Below are 26,067 nucleotides of genomic sequence, written 5' to 3' on the forward strand. Positions count from 1 at the left end.
ATTGAATTGTGGAAACCAGATTATTAACTCAAAGCTAAGGTTTATTAATCCGAGGAAACGAGGTGATGTTGTTTGAGGCCAAAGCTTAGTGAAGTCATTTGGGGTTTATTTCCCATAGGTCTTAGATAAAAATAAAAAGCACAACAGTGCTATAAACATATACACACTGTTAAAAATATTTTTTTAAATCACACACTCTGAATTGCCATTTCTGCACATTTAGTGTTTTAAAAAGTGTTAAAACATATACAGCATGTCCAAGACCTTGCAATGAGCTGTTGTGATCTCAATCCGGACAACTGCTTAAGGATTTGGCAGTACGCTGTCACTGAATCAGGCCTACATGTACACCTTGCATCATTTGAAGGATGTCATCTGGAAGGGTCCTCGGGCTGACCGCGGAGCAGCTCAGTGACATCCAAGAGACTGATGAGCTGAACACCAATAAGGAGCAAACAACATTCCAGCTGTATTCCTGTGGATCAGGCATGAGCCCACCTTCTGAAAGCAGCACATAGTGAACCTGCTGCCAACACTGTAAGAAATGATTCTATGGTCATGTAGATTTGAATTAATGTTTTTGGTTAAAATGTATTCAATATAATTGTGTTTTTGATTTTGAGGTAAATATTTAATTTAATTTCAAATAAAAATGTTTTGAATAAAATCTACCCATTGCAGTTAAATACAACTTAAGCATTATATTTATCTAATCCCAAATAGAGAGAATATTGAGTGAATTCAAATGAATGTAATCAGGCAAATTTTAATTGAAAAGCACTTCCTGTCAAAATGCGCCTTTTTAAAAAAAAAAAAAAATGCAGCAGGCCTACAAGACATTTGAAGCGAGTAGGCTAGAGACAGTGAATATTCATTTTCTTCCACATTGCTCATCTTGCAAAATTTAACTGGTTGACAGGTAAGAAAACTTATTTTGTTATCACTGGGCTAAGAAGAACGCATGTAGTGGTATATTACAATATAAAATGAGTTATCACAGAAAAAGAGACTCAGCAGCAACACAAAGTTAGCTTGTGTTGGAAGGCTATAGTGTGATGTTGTTGCGCTATAATATGAACACAGCATCATACATTTTGGAAGAATTCTTATGTATCGAAGTCAAACTTTTATTTTGAAGGATGTCGGTTAGCATTTTCACTATCGTGGTTCCTAGGTTTTTTGCGTGTTTATATCATATCCTCAGTATGTTTTTATGAAATTACATAAATGAGTACATTGGGTTTTATTTTAAGGTTCCATAAAGAGCAATATTTGGGGTTATAGCTGGAAAAGCATCTTATATTTCAGACGGCACTTGACGCACTTTCGCTGGCTTTACTTCTCGTGTGTGGAGATCGTCTTCCCGAAACAGGTAATGTAACTTCTCTCTGTTGTTTCACTGTATTATTGCAACTTGCAAATGTGAAGTTAACTTAGCTAAATCGACGTGAAGTCAGTCTATTAGCAGCTAGCACTTTAAGTTAGTTAGCTTAACTTTAGCAGGAGGGGAGGAATTCAAATTCAAATGGAACAAACACTCTCATTTTACAGCTAAACAGTATACTAAAAGTATCTGAAAACATTTTAGTAACAGAATACTGTTTCATATCTGATTAGCGGTGTTTAGTTTGATATTTGGAGTTTTGTGAGGTGGTGTTGTGCCGAAGTCTGTTCCCCTATGTTTCCCTTTAGTTTAATGTTTCTTATAGCGTTTAAGAGGCTAAGAACCGATGTGATACCTTTGTCTCTTTTGTTGCCTTTGTGTTTCAGATCAATGCAGCATTTCAAAGAACAACTACTGTACTTCTGGAACCAAAATTTATGTCTGCGTTAGACTGTCACACTCCCAAGCTACTGCTATTTCGTGCCAAAGGTGGAGCACTTGGAAGAGACTGGAGATCATAATGGAACTGCTGCAGGTACAGTAATTTTCAAAATTAGAAGTAGCTTTGTTCCATAAGATTTCCAAATTATATGAATAAGGACATCAAACTGAATGATAGACAATTGTCCTCCAGAACTGCTGCCCTATTTTAGAAAAGGAAAAACTAATAACAGCTCATGCCTTTAAGATGCTGTTTTTTGTTTTGTTTTTTTGTTTTACAAATTAATCAGTGGCAAGGCAATTTTATTTGCATAGCCCAATTTACAAATATTTTGTCTCAAAGGGCTTTACATAGCATCATGACAACATCCTCTGCACTTAGACCCTCACATTGACTGAGGAAAAACTCCCAAGAAAACACTTTTTAACAGGGTTTACCCTTTTTAATACCTCCAATCGCTCACTCTGAATCCTCCGGATAATTCACTGTTGTATTCACACATTGGGTAATTCAGAAATGACACAGACTTTGTACTATAGAGCTGTCCAGGTTAAATCCATTTAATGTCAGATTCGAACATTTGTGTTCACACATTTATCTTCTTCAGGTGATGTCTTTAAAATTTCAGGCTTGCAGTGCTTGTGTGGAAGGGGTTAATGGATTATCACAAAATCATACATTTAATCGTACATTTTCTACTTTAAAGCCATTAAGAAGCTCTGCCTTGTGGTCTGACGAAGCTTTATACATTAAGTAAAGCAGGCATGTAAAGTACGATCAGAATTGATAGGTGTCGTGTGTTTACATTTCTAAATTACAGAAACATCCACCTTTTTTGTTTTTTTTTAGTGATTGACTTATCAGTTGTTGCATTCCTCCCCAGGACTCCGTGCACTCTTCGATTGAGAGGACCAGAAAGGTTGTTATTCTGTGTATTATAGAATACCTTGGAGAACAAGGGGGATAACATCAAAGAATTCAACGTAGGTGAACTTAATTTACATTAACTTAATTCAAGGACCAAATTTCCTTAATTCCTCAAGTAGGTGCTTGATCTAGATATGTGACTTTTATCTGTAAATTGAATTAATGATGACTTTTTTCAGAATTTCTTATATCTGAATATTTTTTGGAAATGCATCATGTAGGTCTTAAATTTACATCTTTATGGTCTTAAAATGTCTTAAAAAGGTGTTAAATTTGACTTATTGTAACCTGCATGAACCCTGTACAAAAACATCAAAATAGAGAAGAAAACAAAACAAAGAACAAGACAGGAAGCTGTGCAGTTTACTGAACGAGATGCGATCGGACGGGTCGCTGTGTGACGCGGTGTTCGGAGTGGACGAGGTGGACTTCGACGTCCACAAGAACATCCTCTCGGCGTACAGCCAGCACTTCAGGTAAAAAAAAAAAAAAAACTTTTCATCTTAAAATGTTATCTAAAGAGCAAAAAAAAAGGAGAGTATGTTAACCCTGAAATGAGGGAAACTCTGGGTTTTCCATTTCAGAAAGGGAGGTATGTTAAACCCGAGAAAGCAGGTTAAATTAAGCCCGTTTCTGAAAGAGAGCTAACTTATACTCAGAGTCAGTTACCATGGTAACCATAGTTACCATGGTAACTTACTCTATGAACCTAACCTGTCCAAGAGCAGGTTTTCTTCAGTAAACTCAGAGTTTCTGTCGGTCTCCTCCCCTTTTTTACACCTCATTCAATGCACACATTTCAGTTATGCAGAGAGCATCAAATGGAATGAAATGTCCTTTTATGGATGATCCTGTTGATGAAGATTCTGCATTGATTCGTAGGGAGTTACCTTTACATCAGGAGGATCTTGAGGCCCAGAGTGGATTTTTTGTCATATCCCTATGCATTTTTATTTTAAATAAAAAATAGCAGTTTTTCTTTACAGTTAATAAGATACATCCATAATCTCATCCAACCTTACATCAGAAATATCAGCCATGCTCTTACATTCGAGCAGATGCTTTGCGTTGCCTTACGTTTCTTTGCAAATTGTAGTTTTGTGTAGAACATCGGGGATGCAGAACATATTAGTAAGGCTACTGATTGCAGAGCGGTCAGGAAAGTGTGCCTCACGCTTGCTGACAATTTTTGTGTTGTTTCCTGATAAAGTAAAATACTGTTCTTCCGGTTTCACCTCTGATATTATAACCATTGGGAATTTACTCAAATAGTTCTTAATTACTAACGACAAATTACATCTTCAACAAGTCTAATTAGATTAATGTAATAATTACTATATCTAGAAAGTATTGGTCTACTTACTAATTTGGTCTACTTACTTATTAATTACTTTCTAAATCCCAAATCAACCTAAACCACTTGAACAATAAGGAGAGGCAAGAAGCTGCACTTCTACTGCTTTCAAATAAACAATATATATATATATATATATATATATATATATATATATATATATATATATATATATATATATATATATATATATATATTGCATGAATTATCCCTGAATTGACAAGTGTGTAACTATAGGGAGAATTTTACATTAAAAATATACATTTTAAATATATATATATATATATATATATATATATATATATATATATATATATATATATATATATATATATAATTTTTTTTTAATACACCTTTTAAATTTTGATGTTAAATCCACTATTGTTTTATACAGCAGTGTTGTTTTTTGTTTTTGTTTTTGTTTTTTTAAATACATGTTCAAATTCTCCATAAGCACTTCCAGTTCTGCTGGTGAGAAATATGCAGACTTTTTTTATATGACGCTGTTGCCATGGTGACTCGTTATATCTGCGCTCCATTGATAATGACTTTTTATAGTGGTGTACCTGCTTAACTCAGAGTTAGTCAATTTAGAGTTGATAAAACTAACTCTTTTCAGCTGTTCTGTAACCGAAAGCTCAGAGTTTCCCATCTCAGGGTTTGTCAACTCAGAGTTCAAGTTTAAACTCAGAGTTGGTTAAACCTCCTTTCTGAAAAAGGCCCATGATTTATTACTGGGCTTGTCTACATGTTACATGAGCTACACGTTTGATTGGCTAGCGTCACTCTCATTGACAGGCTAGAGGAACGCCCTCCGTTTAAATTCTAACTTCTGACTGAAAGATTCGAGTCTGTAGTAAAGTGAGTTATGGTTCACTTATCCACTACGTGGCAGCAGTAGGTAATTGTAATGTTATTTGTTATCTTTGGATATTGATATCTTCGTGTGTGTCAATAAAGACAAAAGTTGCAGAACTATCTGTTCGACATTATGGCGACGAGGATGGGATAACATAACTAGAATTATAATAAATATCAGTATATACCGATATTGCAAGAGTTACTTAGACAACATTAAGAGGTGTTTAAAAAGGAACTAGGCAGACTGAAAGGACTGCTAGCAAAGATCTATTTGGATAAAGAAGCAACACCATGATATTTTAAACCAAGACCAGTTCCAACCTTAAGAAATCGAATAATTATGTTCACTTCACATCACACAATCTGTACTGGCTGTTCACTTACAAGGATTTGCCTTTCGGGGTCTCTTCAAGTCCTGCTATATTTCCATGTACAATAATGGGAGTTGTGAATGTAATTCCAAATGTGGGCATTTATCTGGATGACATTTTAATAATGGGCAGTAATGACCAGGAGCATTTATAAACATTGGGAGTGGTGTTGCAGAGAATGCAGGGTGCTGGACTGTGGCAAATGCATGGGAGGTGAAGTGACATTCCTGGGTCACAAAGTGGACTTTACAGGTTTACATCCTGTATCGGAGAAGGTAAGAAAATGCACCAACTTCAAAAGTGACTGAGCACAATGATTATTTGAGACTTTTAACTTATTCTACTTTCTGCCTAACCTGGCAACTGTTTTAGCTCCTCTACATAAACTGCGTAAGGACACAAAGTGGAAATGGAAACAAGATCAAGATGCTGCATTCACATGTTCCAAGAGACTGTTGCAAGCTGCAGAAGTCTTAACCCATTATGGTGTGGGAGCAGTGCTATCTCACAAAAAACCTAAATAGAGAAGAGAGACCTATAGGTTTCATATCCCACACTCGAGTAAAGCAGCGAGAGGGCTTAGCGGTAATATTTGGAATTCAGAGGTTCCACAAGTATATATATGGTGGTAGATTAACCATTGTAATGGACCATAAACCACTGTTGTCTTTGTTTCTTGAATTGAAAGCAGTGCCACAGATCCATGTGAGTCCAGAGGTAGGCAGTGTTCCTGCGGGCATATGAATATGAGATAATCTACAAACCAGAGAGACATCATGAAAATACAGATGCTCTTAGTAGACTGCTTTTACCAGAGACTGAGGACAGAGGAAACAGAGGAGAGAGTGCTCATTATGGAGTATGCAGACATAACTGCAGGTGCGGGCATGTACAAACAAAGATTCAAGTTCTTCGACATCAAACACCACAATTGATTGTCAAGGGATTAGTTTCAGTAACCATGGTTTACCAGAACTTATAGCTTCAGATACTGGCACTTGTTTCAAGAGTGAGAGATTTGAGGTTTTTCTAAAAAGAAATGGAATACTTCATGTTACATCCGCTCCTTACCACACCTCTAGCAATGTCTTAGCAGAAAGGTAAAGACTTTTAAGGATATGTTGAGAAAATGCCCAGAGGTATCACTGAAAGCTAAAGTAGCCAGGATTTTATTCAGCTACAGACAGGCTTATCTCCAGCAGAGATGGCGGATGGCAGAGTAGTCAGGCAGAGTAGTCAGATGGCATGTGGACCAAATCCATTGGAATGGAATGGTTACAACGAGTTGTAGTTAATGTTAGATAATTGTTGTGGCTCAGTGGAGTACTTTGTGAAGGATGAGATGTATTAAAGTTAGTTTATGGTTCACCTATCCATTTGTCAGTGTGATCGCATGTTAAGAAGAGAGCACAAATTAAGCAGTGGATGTGGCAGAAAAAGGCTCGTTCTTTGTTATATTTGGTTAGTTGTTAATATCTTTGTGTGTGTCAATAAAGACATACGTTGCAGGACTGTCGGTTCGGTGTTTCTATAAGTCTATAGCACAGAGTCTATAACTCTCTGCTGTAAAGCCTAGATATTTTTCCTTATAGTCTTCTGTTCCTGATCTGCAGAGCTCTATTCACAAGATGGAGAAATCTGGATAAGAGAGTGTACAATATCACTGTTGTATCTCCAGAAATCATGGATCTTATAATCCATTACATGTACACACAGGACATTCAAATCACCACCGATAATGTGGAGACTCTCTTGGCCGCAGCCAGTTACCTGCTCATCCCAGACCTTGTACTGAGTTGCTGTGAATTTCTACAGGATCATCTCAGCCCGGATAACTGCTTAAGAATTTGCAGTATGCAGATGCTCAGTATGCAGATGCAACTTGCAAAACGAGCTGGGAGATCAGGCCTACATGTACACGTTGCATCACTTCGAGGATGTAATTTTTTCACCGTCCGTACAGGAGAAAACAGGGAGGAGAAAAGAGCGTTCCAGGCTATATTCCTGTGGATCAGGCATGAGCTCAGCATCAAAAAGCAGCACATACTGAACCTGCTGCCGAAGGTGAGTGTCAATACACACCAATACACTCAATAGACCATTTGTACAATACAAGTTTGAACGGAATTGAAACCAGACTAACAGTTAGGGTTCCAGTGATAGCTAGAATTAAGCTAATTTTGTTGTTGCGGGGAAAAAAATGCACAAGAAGATTCTTTGGTCACAACATAATCTGAGCAATTTAGTAGTGTTAAAATTGAAGAGAAAGTTTGATTAAATATTCACTTGTCTAAAATAATCAATAAGGCAGCAAACTCACTGGATAGCTATAAACACATAGTGGTGATGGTAATAAACAATACATGCTAATGGGCAGAAAAACCTCATTATTCTGATAACTTCTTGTTTTATAACAGGTATATATTTTATAACAGTCTGCTGTATAAATCAATTAGTATTTGGATTACGTTCAGCTTTAGGTGTGAAAAACAGTGAAAGAATTCCATTTCCATATTATTATATAACCATTCATAATTTTGACCTAGTTTCTATCGAAAACTTCTGACCTTTCAGGTGCGGCTGGCTCTGGTGACTATGGAATACTTCCTGGAATATATAAAGAAAAACCAGTTGGTCCGCAGCATGTGTGAGTGTCAACCCATCATCGCCCACGCCATGAAGGCCATGTACTACTCCGTATACCTGTCTACGGCTCCCATATTCCATCTTGTTTGCCATCGGCGACTTCAGTGGCCCAACTACAACAAACGTCGTGGAAGCATACAACTCGAGGCTGGACAACTGGATTTGCATCTCCAGTAGAGAAGAGCGAGCACAAGCATATCATGGCATAGTGTTCCTGTATGGTTTGGTGTATCTTATTGGTGGTTTAACAGCATGGAGTACTACAACACCATGTGCATATTTGATCACCTGGATGGGACGTGGAATGAGGCAGCGCCCATGCACTCGCACCGCTGCTATGTTAGCGTTGCTGTACTGGACGGATTCATCTATGCCATGGGAGGCTTCAACGGGACTGTGAGGCTTAACACAGCTGAGCGTTATAATCCAAGCACCAATCAGTGGAGTCTCATCCCATCCATGCACGAGAAGCGAAATGACGCCAGTGCTGCCACTTTAAATGGCAAGGAAAGTCTTCAATTCTCACATACACTACAGCACAGTGAATTGGGGTCAGAGGTCAGGATCACTCCCGATACAGAACACTAGTACAAAGAGGGTTGAGGTCCTTTGGTTAAAAAATAAATTCAAACCCTTATATTATTTAATGTTCCTGTCCCTAATGAGACCTGAAATCTGAACCTGGAGACACCAAGAACCTTGATTTATGTTTGTCTTTTTTGGTTCCTTTAGATCTACATCTGTGGAGGCTTCAATGGAAACGAGTGTCATTTCACAGCTGAGTGTTTTGACCCTCATCATGATCAGTGGACACTGATCGTGCGGATGCACATGCACAGGAGTGGCGTTGGCGTTATTGCGCTGAACAACCAATTATTTGCTGTAAGAATTGAAACACAAACACACACAACTACAAATTTAAAACGTGACCTATGTACTGATCTTAGGAGAGAAATTTTAAACGTAAACATAAATGACGTCTTAAAATGAGACTGTGGTAAATGTGAAATTACTTCTATGAAAACTTGAATGAAATGACATTTATGTCATTGTTCTGTAAGTGATGGGATGGAGACGTTTTCCTTTTTGTACTGTTTATGTTCATTTACTGCTTCATACTCACAGAAGGAAATCTGATGTTTTGTAGATCGGTGGTTTTGATAGAGACAGTCGTACGCAGAGCATCGAGGCCTTTAACCCTCGTACCAACTCCTGGAGGTTTCTTTCCCCCATGTTTAACCCACGCAGCAACTTTGGCATTAAGGTACCTGCCATTAATACAAGACCCAACTCCAAACTCTGGAGTAAATGAACTATAACACATCTACTGTCTACCTCTTCACCTTCTCTTTCTTCTTTCAGGTGATGGACGATCGCGTGTACGTGATTGGTGGCTACAGCGGTGAAGGCACAACCTCCAGATGCGAATACTACGACGTGTATAAAGACGAGTGGTATGAGACTCTTACTGTCAATTCCAGAGATCTGGGGTTCCGTAATTAAGCTTTTTATAGGAGAAACTAAACAAGTTGTGTGTGTATATCTTGTAATTCTTCAGTGTCTTAAACTGAACCCCAGGATAAATGTGATGTTGTGATGATAATTAAACACTGAAACATCACAAACGCGTTGATTTCCAGCAGCGCAGTCAGAACGTGAAGTTTTTCTCTAGATGCACAGCTTTTATCATTCACCTCTTCCACCGTAGCCCTTTTTTTAAGCCTCTTTTTTGAAAACGACATGCTCAATTATGAATGAATAATTTCAGTGTGTATTTGAATAATTCTGATACTAAAATAAAAGGAACACCTGAGATTAAAATAATTGTATATATTACCAGGTCAGAGTAAGAGAAGCTGGAATACAGCAAAAATTTTATTCTGCCTGACCACATTTTCCAATTCTAAAGAGAATATCTCTATGAATTCATTTATCTGAAGGCCTAAACACTCAATAAATCTATTTTATAGCATCTATTTTGTATCAGAGATATTATAGAGAGGTTTTTGTAGAAGGATGTCTAGCCAGACTCTCCTGTGTGCCATGATGGCACGTTGAAATTTTTGGTAACGCTTTATAATAACTGCACACTATTAAGCATTAGTAAATAATTCATAAATATTTCATGAGTCAGTAGTGAGTAATAGTTTATGATTAATTCAGCTAGTTAAAAACCAGCTCATCTAAAGCAAGGGCTATCTATGCATTGTAAAGCGTTTGTAAAGGAGTTTTAAAGGCTTAGTTAACTTCTCAACAACAAAAAAAGGAAACAAACACAGCACAGAGTGATACAGTACATAGAAACATTTATTCCAAGATAAAAACATGGAACTGTACTACTTTACATTTTAGATAAAAATGCAAAAATAAACCTCTTGTATAAAAATCTCATATAAAAATGAACAAAAATGAAATAAATAAGCTACACAAAAAAGAATATTAGCAAAATATCAGTACAGTGAATCACAAAAAGTACCTTAATGCAAACTTTTAAACAGTAAAGAACAGCACGGCATATTATGCATGAGTTTTAGTTCATTGTACACTTCAGATACAGTGCGAAAACCGTTCACTTTTGTTTTAATGGCAGCAGCTTTCCATAAGCCTTAAGGGCTGAGATTTTATCTGCTATAGCTGGATCCTCCTGAATTGCAGTAGCACATTGTATAGCAAATGCACTAATTTTAATTTGACTACTGTGGTTTTTGAGCAGTTCCTTATACTTAAAAGGTAAAGAAAAGAACAGCTCTGCGATTGGAGCATTAACTGCCACTGACTACCGAAGTGGTGAAGAATTTTTTTTGTATCGGACCACCACCTGTTGTGGGTGCTGAGCTGTAATTCAGAGAAAATAGAATGTGTTAGTATTTGCTTTTATTATTCTCATACCCATCTTTGACTTACATAAATGCTTAAGTTAAGCCATTAAGTAGGGGATTTTTACACCTATTCACTTCATGCATTGTCTGTGATCGGATAGCTATCTGATTGTAAAAAGACCAGGTCTAAATGCCCTCCGAAACATGTTCGAGACATATAAATCCGATTGTTCAGACCACTTCAGGAGGTGGTCTGGGACGCATTTCAGATGAAACTGGACAGGTGTAAATGAATGAGGTTGTTCAGAGAAACCACATGAAGTGACCAGGTATAAAAAGGCCCTTGGACATATATGCAACAGAGTTATGCAAATATAAATGTTTAATAATGTGATATATACTTTTCTTATATTTTGCTGACAGTTGTCTACAACTACAACCGTGAATTAATTAAGTAATCAGCAGTTTATGAAGTTACGATTTGAAACATAAAATTATCATTCTTACCTCTCATGTCTTTGCTTCAATATTCTTTGACGTCTTCCCATACTTTTCCCTTTCCCTTCCTTTTCATCCTCTTATTCTTTCTGTTCCCTTTTGATGAGGATGTCGTAGAGGAGGATTTAGACATAGTATCAGAGAATGATTCATCTGAGCTGTCACTAGAGGGATTTGAAGACAAGGGTGTCACCTGGACTAAACTTGTGCCCCCTCTGTTAAGAGCTGTTAAAATAGATACAAATACATACATAAGACCTGCAGCTAGCAGCACATGGCACACCGGAACACAAAGCTAAACTCACATATAATAAGGACACTGTATTCTAATTTCAATGCATGTTGTCTGTAGGTAGACTTATATGATGCCAATTGCTCTTTTAGATAGTCTCTCTCTTTGGTCAGCTCATCGATCTCCTTTTACCACTCTACTCTGAGCTTACACATCTCTAACTGGGATTTGCAATCAATTTTAGTTCAGAACTGAATTTCAAAACTGAAATGTGTTTAGAATCATGTAAATTAGTGAAAATTGTAAATTCAGTAGAATGTCTAGCTATATCGTCTGGTTAACTCAACAGTTTAAGCCTGGATATAGCGCGCATATAATTTTTAATTAATTTTTTTTGTCATGGACAGCACACAAGGATTGTAAAAATGTTTAGGAATTTGTTTTAGGTTGTGTAATACATTATTAACTGTTGTGTAATATCATTACATGTTATCCACCTGCATGGATTTTAAATTATCCTACTTTTTGTGGACTCAAAATATAATCATATGGTCATGAATTCTCACTCACTCACTCATTTTCTACCACTTATCCGAACTACCTCGGGTCACGGGGAGCCTGTGCCTATCTCAGGCATCATTGGGCATCAAGGCTGGTCATGAATTTATATTCATAATTTAATTTATAGGAGGCACGGTGGCTTAGTGGTTAGCACGTTCGACTCACACCTCCAGGGTTGTGGGTTCGATTCCCGCCACCGCCTTGTGTGTGTGTGTGTGGAGTCCAAAGACATGCGTGGTAGTTTGATTGGTATCTCTGGAAAATTTTCCGTAGTGTGTGAGTGAATGAGAGTGTGTGTGTGCCCTGCGACAGGTTGGCACTCCGTCCAGGGTGTATCCTGCCTTGATGCCCGATGACGCCTGAGGTAGGCACAGGCTCCCCGTGACCCGAGGTAGTCCGGATAAGCGGTAGAAAATGAATGAATGAATTTAATTTATAATGTAAAATAGGTAAGTATTATGTATTACGGCATGATGTACGAGAACAAAAATACAAATCAATGCTAAGAGTGGAAACACTAACACAGTCAAATTAACTGGAAGACAGAGAATAATTCCAGAAATATAGAACTTTTGCTTGCAAAGTTTCAGTTTTCAAGCTAAAAATAATTATTTTGTTTGTAATTATGTTATTGAAGCTAATATCGTTGATTGTAGACACACTTCCAACTCAGCACACATATACACAACTAAAACTGTATTATCACATGATTAATCTGATTATATGGTATGTAATTTAGTAGGTCTGCACATGAGGCTACAAAATATGAAAATATCTTTAAAATACTTAAAATTATGTTAAATAAAATACTGTATGCATGCATTCAAAACGTTAAATAAACATTAAATAACCTCCAATACTGGGGGAAATATATTACATTTAATAATTACATTAAAGTACATAAATCAAGTGTAACATAATGTGCAAAAAGCTTTTGCAGATTCTGTAGCTCTGTAACTGTCTGAAAGATTTTATTTACAGCAATATCTTTCTGGAAAACAAAAGATATATTAAAAGGTTATTTCAGAGGTTTAAAAGAAAATGTAATAAAGCCCATGGCTATTTTTATGCTGCAGTTCCCTTATTTTAGCAAAGGGACCTTTATAACTGTGATGTGTTAATACACAGCAAATTTTAAGATTCTTTTACATCTGATTAATTATTACAGAACTGAACCATTACCTTAAATAAAAAATAATGTATAATGTTGTCCACAACACTAGAGCTGATTCAGTAGGACTGAGAAACAGAAAATAACAGGAATTCATACAGGCGAGGATAACAGTTTTACAGGATTAATTATATACTATTTCATGTTGTTTAAACTTCAATAACTGCTATTAAAGTCAATTTATTTCAAAATAAAAAAGTTGTAATGAAAGTGAAATTTCAAAAAGGGCATTTTCACTTATTCAGTACTTTTATTATTATTATTACATATTGTCACGCTGTGACACGGTGAGACAAAAGGCGAGCGGGGATCCAAATGCAGTTATCCGTTTAATGAACAAAACACAGATGAACAGGCAGACAACACAAGGCAGAACACGGAACAAAAAATGAACAGGCGGGCAACCAGGTCAGAACAGAGAACAGGAGCAGAGAACAGAGAACTGGAACAGAGAACAGCATAAACCAAACACCAACAACGACCAACCCCAGGGAAGTGAACAGACAGAGTAAATGTAGTAGACAGGAGCCAATCACAAAGCAGAGACAATCAGAGACAAAGACAAGACACCTGGGGAAGAGATGGAATGTAATTAGTGTCCATGGTGAGCAATGAGTGGGCGGAGCAAACAATTAACATCAGGGGGAGACGGCAGACCGAAACAAGGGGAAAACACAGACAGACACGTTACATATATAATAATGCATATAAAGCCAAATAAAGAACATATATAACATCCCTTTGCTTTTTAATTTATAATTATAAAGGCAGTATTTTTTAATTGACTAATACTTTAAACAGTACTGACTATTTTTCTGTAGTTAAAGTCAAGTCAAGTCCAGAAGCTTTTATTGTCAATTCAACCATATATAGCTGTTGCAGTACATAGTGAAGTGAGACAACTTTTCTCCAGGATCGGGGTGCTACATAAAACAAAGACAGGGCTAAGGACTCAGTAAGTAAGTCCTAGCCACATAAAGTGCAACTGTGCAACCTGGTGCAAACAGTGCAGGACAAGACAGGCAAGACAGTGCAAGACAAAAATTACAAGACAATACAAAAAAAATACACAAAAGACAATAAACAGAAACAGTGCCGACCAGTGTAAATACTGTATGTTCAACAATATTGTGTGCAGTCATACTATAATGAACACAGTTTCATAGCAGCAGTTCCCTGAGATAATGTAAAGAATTGTGCAAAACAGCAAACAGCTGAAATGTTAGACAGTATGTGCAAAAAGCAAAAAAGTGTGCAAAAACAGCATGTAAACAGGTTGATGGATATAAACAGCATGTAAACAGAAGGATTTATATTGGAAGTGTGTGTATTTGGTGTAGGTCTATGCAGTCCATACAGGTGATGTGCGTGTGTATGTTGTGCTCAGTACAGTTCCGTTTCAGTTATTGAGGAGTCCGATGGCTTGTGGAAAGAAACTGTTACACAGACTGGTCGTGAGGGCCTGAATGCTTCGGTACCTTTTCCTAGACGGCAGTAGAATGAAGAGTGTGTGTGAGGGGTGTGTGGGGAAGTAGAGATGCTGCTGGGCTCTCTTGGTGATGGAGCTGGTGTTGAGTGACCAGGTGAAGTTCTCCGCTAGATGAACAAAAATAAATTTTGTGCTCTTGATGATCTCTACAGATGATCTGTCGATGGTAAGAGGAGAGTGGTCGCTCTGTGCTCTTCTGAAGTCAACAACCATCTCTTGTTGAGACAGGTTGTTGGCTCTACACCAGCTGTTGCACCTCCTCCCTGTATGCTGACTTGTCGTTCTTGCTGATGAGACCCACCATGATTGTGTCATTGGCGAACTTGATGATATGGTTCGATCTGTGCATTGCACCAACTTAAAGTGCCCTTAAGGCAGACATTGAGTCATACCTTACAGGCCGCACTCAACTGAAAAGATGAAGGCAGAACTCTCTCTCAATATATTGCTGGGGCTAACACTCAAACTGTCCTCCACAACCATTCTCATTCTTTAAGAGAGACTTATCTATGCCCTACCCTCCTGAAACCATACAACTTGAGAATTACCCGTTTGTCTCCAGAAAAACAGGGACACTGCATGCGCCCACAGGTCTGCTTCTACTGCTGGTCCTACAACTGTCTCAAGAGGAGGTTTAACCTGCCCTGTCTCACCATGAAGTTAGAGAACCCTGAACCTACCTAGACTGTTCATGTTTTGCCAAATTACCATGAGGTTTTTTGTAAAGAACATCCCTCCAGGCTACCCCTTAACCATCACATTATCCTAAATTCTTAGCTCAAAAAAGCATAAATAAAGCTGATGCCCTCACCCAGACCCTGTAAGCCAAGATACAGACCCATATCCCATTCTAACCTCAATGGCTCTTCTGGACACTGTGGAAGCACAGACACAGAGAGGTCTGTGACCACAACAGTGCTGGGCTCTGTGAGGCTTTCATTTCTTCCTCTGGTTCTGCTAGAAAGAAAGCCACTAGGAGGCATTCATGGATATGACAGATATGACCACTTCTTTGTAGCATTTCTTAGTCATAGAGAACTGAAGACAATTGACTTTGGATGGAAGGATAGAGCACCCCACAGTCATGGAGGGTCACACACACACACACACACACACACACACACACACACACACACACACACACACACACACACACACACACACACACACACACTTACATACATACAGCCATGAGAAATAATTAGGACATGACAATAAATATTAAGTGTTTTATTAAGAAATGTCAACATGTCAATTTCTTATCTTGTTTTAATTTTAAACCATAAATGAAAGTGATGTAATTGTTTGTAAACAACAAAAAATGCACTTTATTTTCAATTATTAAACAACAGTAATCAACAAAAATTAATATTTTAACTAAAGAAAAAGTTAGGACTTTCAGGACATTGTTTGGACATTCTCTTCCAGAACATTAGGGGCATTTAGGCAGCAGGTTGTGTCATGTATGTTCTCATTTTTACTCACCTGTTCCTAACTGACTGTTGATTACCATTGTAAGAAAAAAATGTGTAGTGTAAAAATAAGACGATGATGTTGAAATCTTAATAAAGAACAAGAAGTTTATTCCAGCATAGCAGTGACAAAATACATGGCGTACTTTGGGTTCGTCGGAGTCGGTCAGAACACGAACCCAGAGCAAATTCTGCTCAAACCTTATATACAGTTTTCCCTTTTGGTAATTTAAATGAAGTTTCGCTTTGAATGTGTATTGAGGGTAAGAATGGAATGTCTCCCGAATGGCTGGGCTACACCTTGTTGCCTAGCTGATGTCTTTAAATGTTAATCATGGTCACGTACACCTTGTCTTGGTATTGTTACAATTGCTAGCACCCAAGTGGTTACTTTAAATGGTAATCGTGGCCACATAGACCTTGGCTTGGTATTATCATCAACCAAGTGGTCACTTCAAATGGTAATCGCGGTCACGTAGACCCTTTGTTCGTGGTGATCCCTAATATCCTGCCGCCGTCCCCATATTTATAATTGAATCACATTTATTTATTTATTTATTTATTACCTTATGATACTTCTTAGGAATGAGCTCTTTTTAGATGTGTACCTTGGAGTGGAATTTGGGTGCCATTTCTGTAATTTCTTACAGTCCCCCCCTTTGATGCTTTTGGCCCTCAAGCATCACATCACTTCCTTAATACAGATCACACCTCCCATTTTTTTGGGCCGGTGCCCAGTGTCGGCGAAGCCCTGCCTTAGGTCGTTCCCCTTCGTCCCTCAGAGAATCTTACCCGTCATCGGAACTTCACCTCACGCACACTGGTTTTAGCTCCATTCCATAAGGCAAACATATCATAGGTTTTCTTCTTAAAATTTGGTTCTATGTAAAATATTACTTGGGTTTGGAGCAGAGACATTCAGAAACCATCACAGCCAACGGGAACGTCCCACATTGATCATTGAATTATCTGCAATTTGCCGTTTCAATATGGTACACATACAGCATAACATAATGCATTGACAAAGAATGAGAAAGATGCATACAACAACAGCAGTTTTGAAAGTTATATCCCAAATCAGATCAGAATAGGCAATAACCAAATCACCACCATGCATTTGTTTAGTCAAGACATTATCTTTTCCCACAAGACCTTGTTGAGCTTTAACAATATGGTCGTCTTTTCTCTGCATTAGCGACATTAGCATATTATCCAACTTTGGTAACTCAAAATCAAATTCTGGTATATCCTCCACAAAACCTAGTTGTTCCTCTGGATTCAATGACAGCGTTTGTTGGGTGATATTCACATATGGGAAGTAATACTGTCCTGTTGACCAAGCTGTATCTGGTGTTATACAAAATGAGGTATCGTTAATCTGACAAAGTGTCTGGTTATCATTAACAAAGACAGAGAAGTGATCAAGACACGTTTTCCTGTTTGAAACTATTACTCTTGTAAAATTATTGTGGACATGTGTTAGATTGATTTCACAAGCCTCATAATTAGTTTGGGGTGCCCCACATAATGGTTGTTTTTCCAAGGCATCACACTCACAAATAAAACCAAATGGAGTTTTGTCACAACACTCTGTGTTCAATCCTCGCCATTCTCCTGATGGTAACTGTGTGATAAACCTAAAAGTCCTTAAAGTCCATTCTTTAATACATTCTTCTGTAATATTCCCAAATTGTCCATGCTTAGAATCCTTTCAAACAATTCTTCAAATCCTTTCCAATCCTTGAGATTATTTACTTGAAGATGTTCTCTGAGGAGGTGATGAACTGTTCCAACTTCACTCCGATACCTCAGGAACACTGTTGTCAAGAAGACCTAATACATTCCTGTTACACTGTTCATGTGGGTCTGGAGATCATGCTGTAAGGTTCACCAAGACCCAAAACCTGGATCCATTGTAGATAAGCACTTTAGGACAGCGTTGGGCACTGCTGTCACGATAGCTGCCTTCCTAGTCCATCCCTCACATCTATTTCTTTTTGACCTGAAAAACACTTGAAAAACATAATGAATTTATACCCCCCCCCCCTTTTTTTAACACAGCACACAAAAAAAAACATTACAAACACATACAACATAAACTTGCCTATTTACATGGCCCTGATGACTGCCATCAGCTTTTTATGATATTAATGGATCTATGTGGAATGATCTCTTACCAGGTTGATGATTTTTAGTTTTTTGATGTGAACCTCTGCATGGTCTCTCCCGGTGAGCAGACCATGGGCCCTCATTTTGGTAATTCTTTACCACAACGTCATCACTACTTTCAAATTTGTGATGGTACACATTCTGACCAGAATGCATTTTGTTTTTCTGACTTTGCCAAATTTGTTGAGTAGTTTGGTGAAAAATACCAGGCAAGGAGTTCCACAGATTTTTGAGCTCCTTTCTCAGTCTGTTTACTGTAGCCTGTAACTGGTGTAAATCTGTTTTGGGGCCTGATCTCTTAAGGGAAAATTTGCATTCCCTTGAAATATGTCCCTCTTTGCCACATGAATAACACACCAGGGGGTTATCAGGGTTACGAGGGGGTAGTCTTTCCTTTCTATCTCCAGTAGTGTAGGTCTCTTTTTTCCAGGAAACATTGCTGGATCTATTCTTATTGAGATTTTTAAACACCTACTGCGGATACAGGATGGGACCTCTTTGAGTTAGCATTGTTAGCATCTTTGAGTGTCATTTTAGCAATGATGTCGTTATAATCAGAAAGATGGGTTACAAACATCGACACAGCAGAACGGGTGAGTGAGTCACATTTGTTAATCAAAGCAGATTTAAAACTGACATCATTCGGTGTGATGTTAGGATTGCCACTGAAAGTTTTAAATGTCTCCAATAATCGCTCTGAAAATGCCATGGGGTGCTCCCCTGTCCTCATGTGCACATCCGACATTTTATCCCAGTCAACTGACATTACACCTAGGACTTCAAGCAGTGCTCGTTTCCTCTCTAACTTATTGGCTGTTCTAGTTTTGACTTTCTCATTTAATGCTCCAGACAAAGTGTCAGGCGCAAACACACAGTTAACAACACACACGCATCACCATCTGTGAATTTGTAAATGTCAGCATATAGCTCGAAAACCTTTAGAAAGTCTAATGGATCTTGTTTGGCAGGATTAAATTTACCAATACTTTTAATCACAGCTTCTAGCTCATTGGGTTTAAACCCTCTGACCATAGTAGAGGTCATTGGTTCCTCCGCTCTTTCACTAGCACACATAGTTGTAGTCAAGTGAACTGGAGCCATGGGGAACTTAACTGTACAGTCACAGTATTGATTCCTGACTGACTGAGAATCTCTTTCTGAGTTCTCATCACTGTCTAAAATTTCAGGAACCTCATTACTCCACATGCCACATACAGATGTCTTACTGCTGCTAGTTTCAGATGTGCCATTTTTTTATCAGGAATTGACAAGCAGACTTTGCTTCCTCTAAATCATTGAACAATGTTTCCACAGATGAACTAAGCATGCTGTTGTTAGTTTTAAGGCATGCAATCTCACTCTGCATCCTAATCTTTTCTTCTTTCCAGAGTATTTCACTCATCTAGTTATCTCTTTTAGACATTATCCCATCATCTAGTCTAGATTGCAGTTGCTCGTTTTCAGCCTTCAATGCATTTAAAGCCTTTCTAGTGACTTTGTACGATGCAAGAACTGCTTGCAGTGCATTGGCAATCTGTCCTTTTTTGTTCTTGGCCAATTTAGGGTCATTTTCAAACTTAGAAATATCCCACTCATACGGTTTATCAACAATGTTCTCTATTCCATCAAACATTCCCTGAGAACCGTGTTTAGCGATGTACTTAACAATCAGCTGTTCCATTTTTACAGACTCACAGCTTTCCTTAAATCTGAGTATTTAAACTTTACACAGTTTGTGACTATAAGCTATCTAGTTAACCATTAGTCTATTTATTCACAGCCAGCTCCAGTACTTCGGACGCAAATGAACAAAACAGCCACAATACGTCGGGCTTTTAAACTCAAAGGTCTCACTGCTTCGGACACAGACACACTCTGTCTGGCCTCGAGGTCAACTACAGTAACACTTAACACTCACAAACAGTCACAAACAGTCACAAACAGTAACTCTCACAAACTCACAAACAGTTTAAAACATAACACAGTCACAGTACGTCAGAGAAAAACCACAGTACGTCGGGTTTTTGTTATATTTTAAAACAGTCTTCTTAGCCACAGCACTTTTGGACTTAAAACGTTAGTTTAACACTGTCACAGTACGTCGGACAAAACCACCGTACGTCGGGTTTCTTTGCGGTAAAGCCTAACCGTTTACTTAACCACAGTATATGGACTTAAAACGTAAGTTTAAAACACTGTTACAGTCTGTCAGACAACACCACACTACCTCGGGTTATTGCTTTAAACTCTACAGAGCCGCGGTGCGTCGGGCTCTTTACACTATTACTGTTTCAGTTACTTTAGAAACACTTTTAGCTATAATTCAACTGCCACACTGCTTCGGGCTGATTCAGTTACTTTAGAATCTTATCAGAATTATAGCAAACACACAAGAAGTTTCAGTTACTTTAGAAACCTATCAGCTTAAGCACTTTGCTTCAGTTACTTTAGAAACAACAATTCACAAACAACTCTGTCACCACACTGCGTCGGGTTAATTCAGTTTCGTTAGAATCTTAAACAGAAATGTACAGAATAGGCTTAACAATAATAACTCCTCCTGCTTATAATCAGTAAACTATACTCTATGTTCTATTCTACACTAAAACATTTCTTTTCTAGGTTTTTAAACGAGGGGGTTCCCTGAATAAAAAAAAAAACAGTGTAAAAGAAGAAAATACCGCTTTTATCACCTTTTCCCCACTTTTTTGCTGGGTGGCTCGCCAATGTAAGAAATAAAAATGCGTAGTGTAAAAATAAGACGATGATGTTGAAGATCTTAATGAAGAACAAGAAGTTTATTCCAGCAAAGCAGTGACAAAATACATGACATACTTTGGGTTCATCGGAGTCAGTAAGAACCCCGAGCAAATTCTGCTCAAGCATTTTATACAGTTTTCCCTTAAATGAAGTTCCACTTTGAATGTATATTGAGTGTAAGAACTGAATGTCTCCCAAATGGCTGGGCTACACCTTGTTGACTAGCTGATTGTCTTTAAATGTTAATCATGGTCACGTACACCTTGTCTTGGTATTGTTACAGTTGTTATCAACCAAGTGATCACTTTAAATGGTAATCGCGTTCACGTAGACCCTTTGTTCATGGTGATCCTTAATATCCTGCTGCCGCTCCCATATTTATTATTGAATCAAGTTTATATGTTTAGAGTCCTAAATGTATTACCTTATGATACTAAATGTATTACTTTATGATACTAAAGGAATGAGCTCTTTTAGATGTGTACCTTGGAGTAGAATTTGGGTGCAATTTCTGTAATTTCTTGCACGGATGAACACTTGTCACATGAGACCCCTACTGGACAGACAGAACAGACTTCCTTCTCCTGGAGTGACTCCTTGTCATCTCTGTTATGGTAGGCTTTCAACATATTAATATGACATACCCGTTTTTGACGTTTTCTGACTTACGCAATACATAATCTGTCTCTCCCTTCTTCTCCAAGATCTCATAAGGTCCCAAAAAACGTGCCGTTAATGCAGACCCCGGAACAGGAAGTAGAAACTGTAAAACTGTAAAAGACCTGTTGACAGCAGATTTATCATACCAAGTTTTCATCTTTCCCTGAGTCTTAGACAATGACATCATGGAATTTACTGACATAGTCTAACACCTTTGTTTTCTTCGAGACCTCCATGCCTAATGTTCTCTCTTTTAGAACTTTCAATGGTCCTCTCAATGTAATGCCAAAGACCAGGTCTGATGGGCTGAACTTAAGGGACTCCTGCACAGTTTCACGGATTGAAAATTACAGCAAGGGAACACCTTCATCCCACTCAGACCCTGTCTCAATGTATTTTCAAAGCATTGCTTTCAATGGACTCTATATTACCAAGAGGAGATCTGAACTCCATGTGATCATTACACTGTATATTTGTAATCACACCCTCCAGTTTTTTCCAGCTCTATGATAACTTCAGTACCTGTATGTCCTGCAGGAGTCTGCGATGTTGCTCAGGCAATGGTGCTAGAAACTGATGGAATCTGATGGAATCTTTCCAATGACCCCTGACTCTCTGGGTGATAAGCACTGGATATACGATGTGTGATATGGAGTGATTTAAAAAATCTTCAAGTAACACGAGCTCTCTAAGTGACGTAAAATCCTCTGCTCTACTCGAAGCACTCCATCGATCAAAAAGAATTCCCTTATCTCGGGCGAATTCAATGTATGTTTGGCTTGAGATTTTCCTACGAGCACGAAACTGCTGCCAATAGACCTCTGCGGCTAACTTATAAGCTTTGAGTACTGCTAGCTTAACCACATCATACTTTAGACTGTCCTCCAAAGACAGGGTTGAATAAACCTCTAAAGCTTTCCCAGCTAATTTGCACTGCAACAACAAGGACCATACGTCTTTAGGCCAACCCAAAGAAGTTGAAATTCTTTCAAAAGCGTTAAAATAGCTATCCACTTCTGATTCACAAAAACTTGGCACTAAAGCAATGTGCTTGCCCACATCAAAAGTGGCTGAACTCGAATTAGCTGAATTGTCACTTACCACTGAGGAGTTCTGAGGGACAGCGGAAACAGCTGCAGCCTTCGCCGCCTTGATGTCCAACTGTCGAAGCTTAACTTCCTTATCGGCTTCAATTTCGAACTTGCGCACCTGTAGATGCAGATTTAAATCTGCCTAGCGGATTTGTGCCCTCTCATGAGCCTCCATCCGGAGCCGTGCGATCCAAACTCTCAACTGTGACTCCTGACCTGGGAGTGCTTGGTGAAAAGGGTACGAAAGGTGGAAGAGTTGCCCCAGCTTTACCCTCAGCCTCTGCTGTGACTAACTCGCCCTCACCTTCACCAAATTCCCCAGCATCCTGCTCCTCACCAGCAAGATCCGCCAATCTGTCTACATTAGGCAAGCTTAAAACTCCGGAATTAACTAAGCAGTCAATTAATTTAGTTTTAATATTCTTTTTAAAAGTTTGTTTTGGGATCGCAATTTGGAAGTGTTTAGCTATTATTAACAACTCATCCTTCCTGCATTTATCAATCACCTCTTACGAGGGATTATCAACAAAACTCTGCAAAAAAGAGCAAGTCTTTATACCTGGCCAGTAACACCGGATTGGCTCTTGGAGTGGTTTGTGAAATGATGACTGGCGGACGAATCGTCCAATCACAGGACCTGCAAGGTGGTACAGTGGAAAGAGAGAGAGAAAACAATAGGGGACGTAAAAAGAGACAAAAAAAGGAGAATAATTAAAACTAGTACAGTAGTTGATGATAGTGTGATGACTCAATATCAGTCTGTGTGTCCCACTGACCTTTGACCCTTAGCTTATTCCTGTTTGGGCAGTGGCTGGGATGCTGGTGTCCCTTTAGCTGAGGAACATTTCTGACAGTGAGACGTCTCAACACGCGTGTCCTCGGGCAGGTGATGTTTCTGACAGTGAGATGTCTCAACACGTGTGTCCTCGGGCAGGTCAAGTTTCTGACAGTGAGTTATTTTAATTAGTTATATATTCATTCGTTCACTACCACTTTATCCGAACTTCTCGGGTCACGGGGAGCCTTCACAGGGCAACCCATCACAGGGCAGACACACACACTCTCATTCACTCACACAATCACACACTACGGACAATTTTCCAGAGATGCCGATCAACCTACCATGCATGTCTTTGGACCGGGGGAGGAAACCGGAGTACCCGGAGGAAACCCCCGAGGCACGGCACACAAGGCGGAGGCGGGAATCGAACCCCGACCCTGGCGGTGTGAGGCGAATGTGCTAACCACTAAGCCACCGTGCCCCCTAGTTATATATTTATTTGTTTAATTTAACATAGTTACAAAATAGAACGTTTTTGTTCATAACACAACAAAATTAAAAAGTGGTTCCTTTTTATGCCTTTTTTTTTTAATTTTGCTTTGTAAGTTTTTAATAAACACTGATTTGGTCATGATGAGTTTCAATGTTTTGTGGGCATGTCCTGTGGGCCTGTCACCTTGTCATTGAGGTAGCTGATGCACAGGAGGTTTTTGAGGTCCTGCACGCCGTCAGCCATGTCTAGGTCTCACAGTGAGTCTCACAGCAGCAGCACATTGTACAAACTGGTGTGTGCTCTGCAGAGCTCCCTCTCTTTTATTAAACGCGTGGATCAACTCACCCTTAAATGCACATGCAAAACCCTGACACACACACACGCACACACAAGTGTCTGAGCTGAAGAGTGATTACGTCTTTGTCGTAGTCCATGTAGTTGGAGAAGACGCGCACGTTCGGGGAGAAGACACCATGTCCGATTATCACTTCCTCTAAAATATCTCCGACTCCAGCCGAGAAGATCAGCAGAGTGGGGTAAGATGCTTGGTGCAGTGGCTAACTGGCAGCAAAAGAAATGGCAAAACTCTGGAAAAATCCAAGAAAGTGTCTTTTTTATTTATGTGAGCCACCATTCTCAAACAGGTGTGAAAGAAGCCAATCTCCATTGAAAATTCAAAATTTACCAAAAAAATGAAGAAATAAAAAAAAACTATTCAAAGTACAACTCAACACTTAACAAAACACAAAAGGGAATAAATAAATTGTTGGTTACTGTTCCAACAAACACCCCTCTCTCCCTCTGCAACATTTCCTTTCTTCTTTATCATCCTGGTCCCCTCCCTTCAGATTGAAAAGGACCAATCATAACACTCCATTTGTTAGCAACACTATATTTTACACTTCACAGATCACACCACAATAATGTCTACCTGTAATCAAAGTCATTATCCTTTAACAAATCACCGAAATATCTACATACAAGAGATTTTTAATCTTTGCATGCTTGATCAGACGACTCCTCCCCTTCAGGATGCTATAAAACTGGCTTCCTGTTCACGGGACACTCCCTTTTAGGCCTTTCCTGAATCGGTAAGACAAACATTCACATTAATACAAACATTTATTGATTTCGCCATACTTTGGATGTTACTAGCAGTCACCATGGAATGTGCACCTTTCATGTAACTGCTTCAAAAGTAAAACAAACAAAATAAAGAACTTACCGAACTGTATTGTGTCTTTATTTAACCTGAACTGTGTGTGCCACATCACACAAAGGGACAGAGTTCTCCTTCAGCATGTCAAAGAAAAACCTTTAGCCTTCTCTAATACAGACACACACAGAGCATGATGTGAAGACGTAAACACACAGAGAAGTGCACTAACTATATTATATGGAACATGGTGCATTGTGGGTAAAATACCTCAACATGGCACCCGAATCTCTAACAGCCTGAGCCAGCTGGTCTTTCCTAATTCGCTGCTTGATAAACAAAGCGTGAGCTTACATCCACCTGACACACACACAGTTTTTCAAAGGCTGGTGTGTCACAATTCTGTTGAATGAGTAAGAAATAAAATGTAGCAGACTGAATCTGAGTGTTAATGATGGCATGATCACTGACCACTCATCCATGTGAGGAATTTTCTCCTCCACAGACTTCGAGCTGTCGATCTCAATGGGATAATTGTAAGCCACCAAATCTGACATCTGCGGAGTGAAAAATTAATGAATTTTCAGTGAAGGAAATCAGGTCTCAAACAGTATCACTTAAGCAACATAAAAAAAATCTGATTCCTCTTCTGTCTGCTTTTCTCTGTCAATGTTTTGTATTGAAACATCATACACGTCATGAACACTGGTGGGTTTTTATCTTTACTTTA

General features: G+C 38.6%; 1 pseudogene; it reads left to right on the top strand.

The window, feature by feature from the left end:
• The first annotated feature begins 368 nt into the window (after positions 1 to 368).
• The window catches only part of LOC113662193, a 135,191-nt pseudogene continuing 109,492 nt past the window's right edge, over positions 369 to 26,067 (top strand).

The sequence above is a fragment of the Tachysurus fulvidraco genome, chromosome 8 (assembly GCF_022655615.1).
Source record: "Tachysurus fulvidraco isolate hzauxx_2018 chromosome 8, HZAU_PFXX_2.0, whole genome shotgun sequence".
Taxonomy (NCBI): domain Eukaryota; kingdom Metazoa; phylum Chordata; class Actinopteri; order Siluriformes; family Bagridae; genus Tachysurus; species Tachysurus fulvidraco.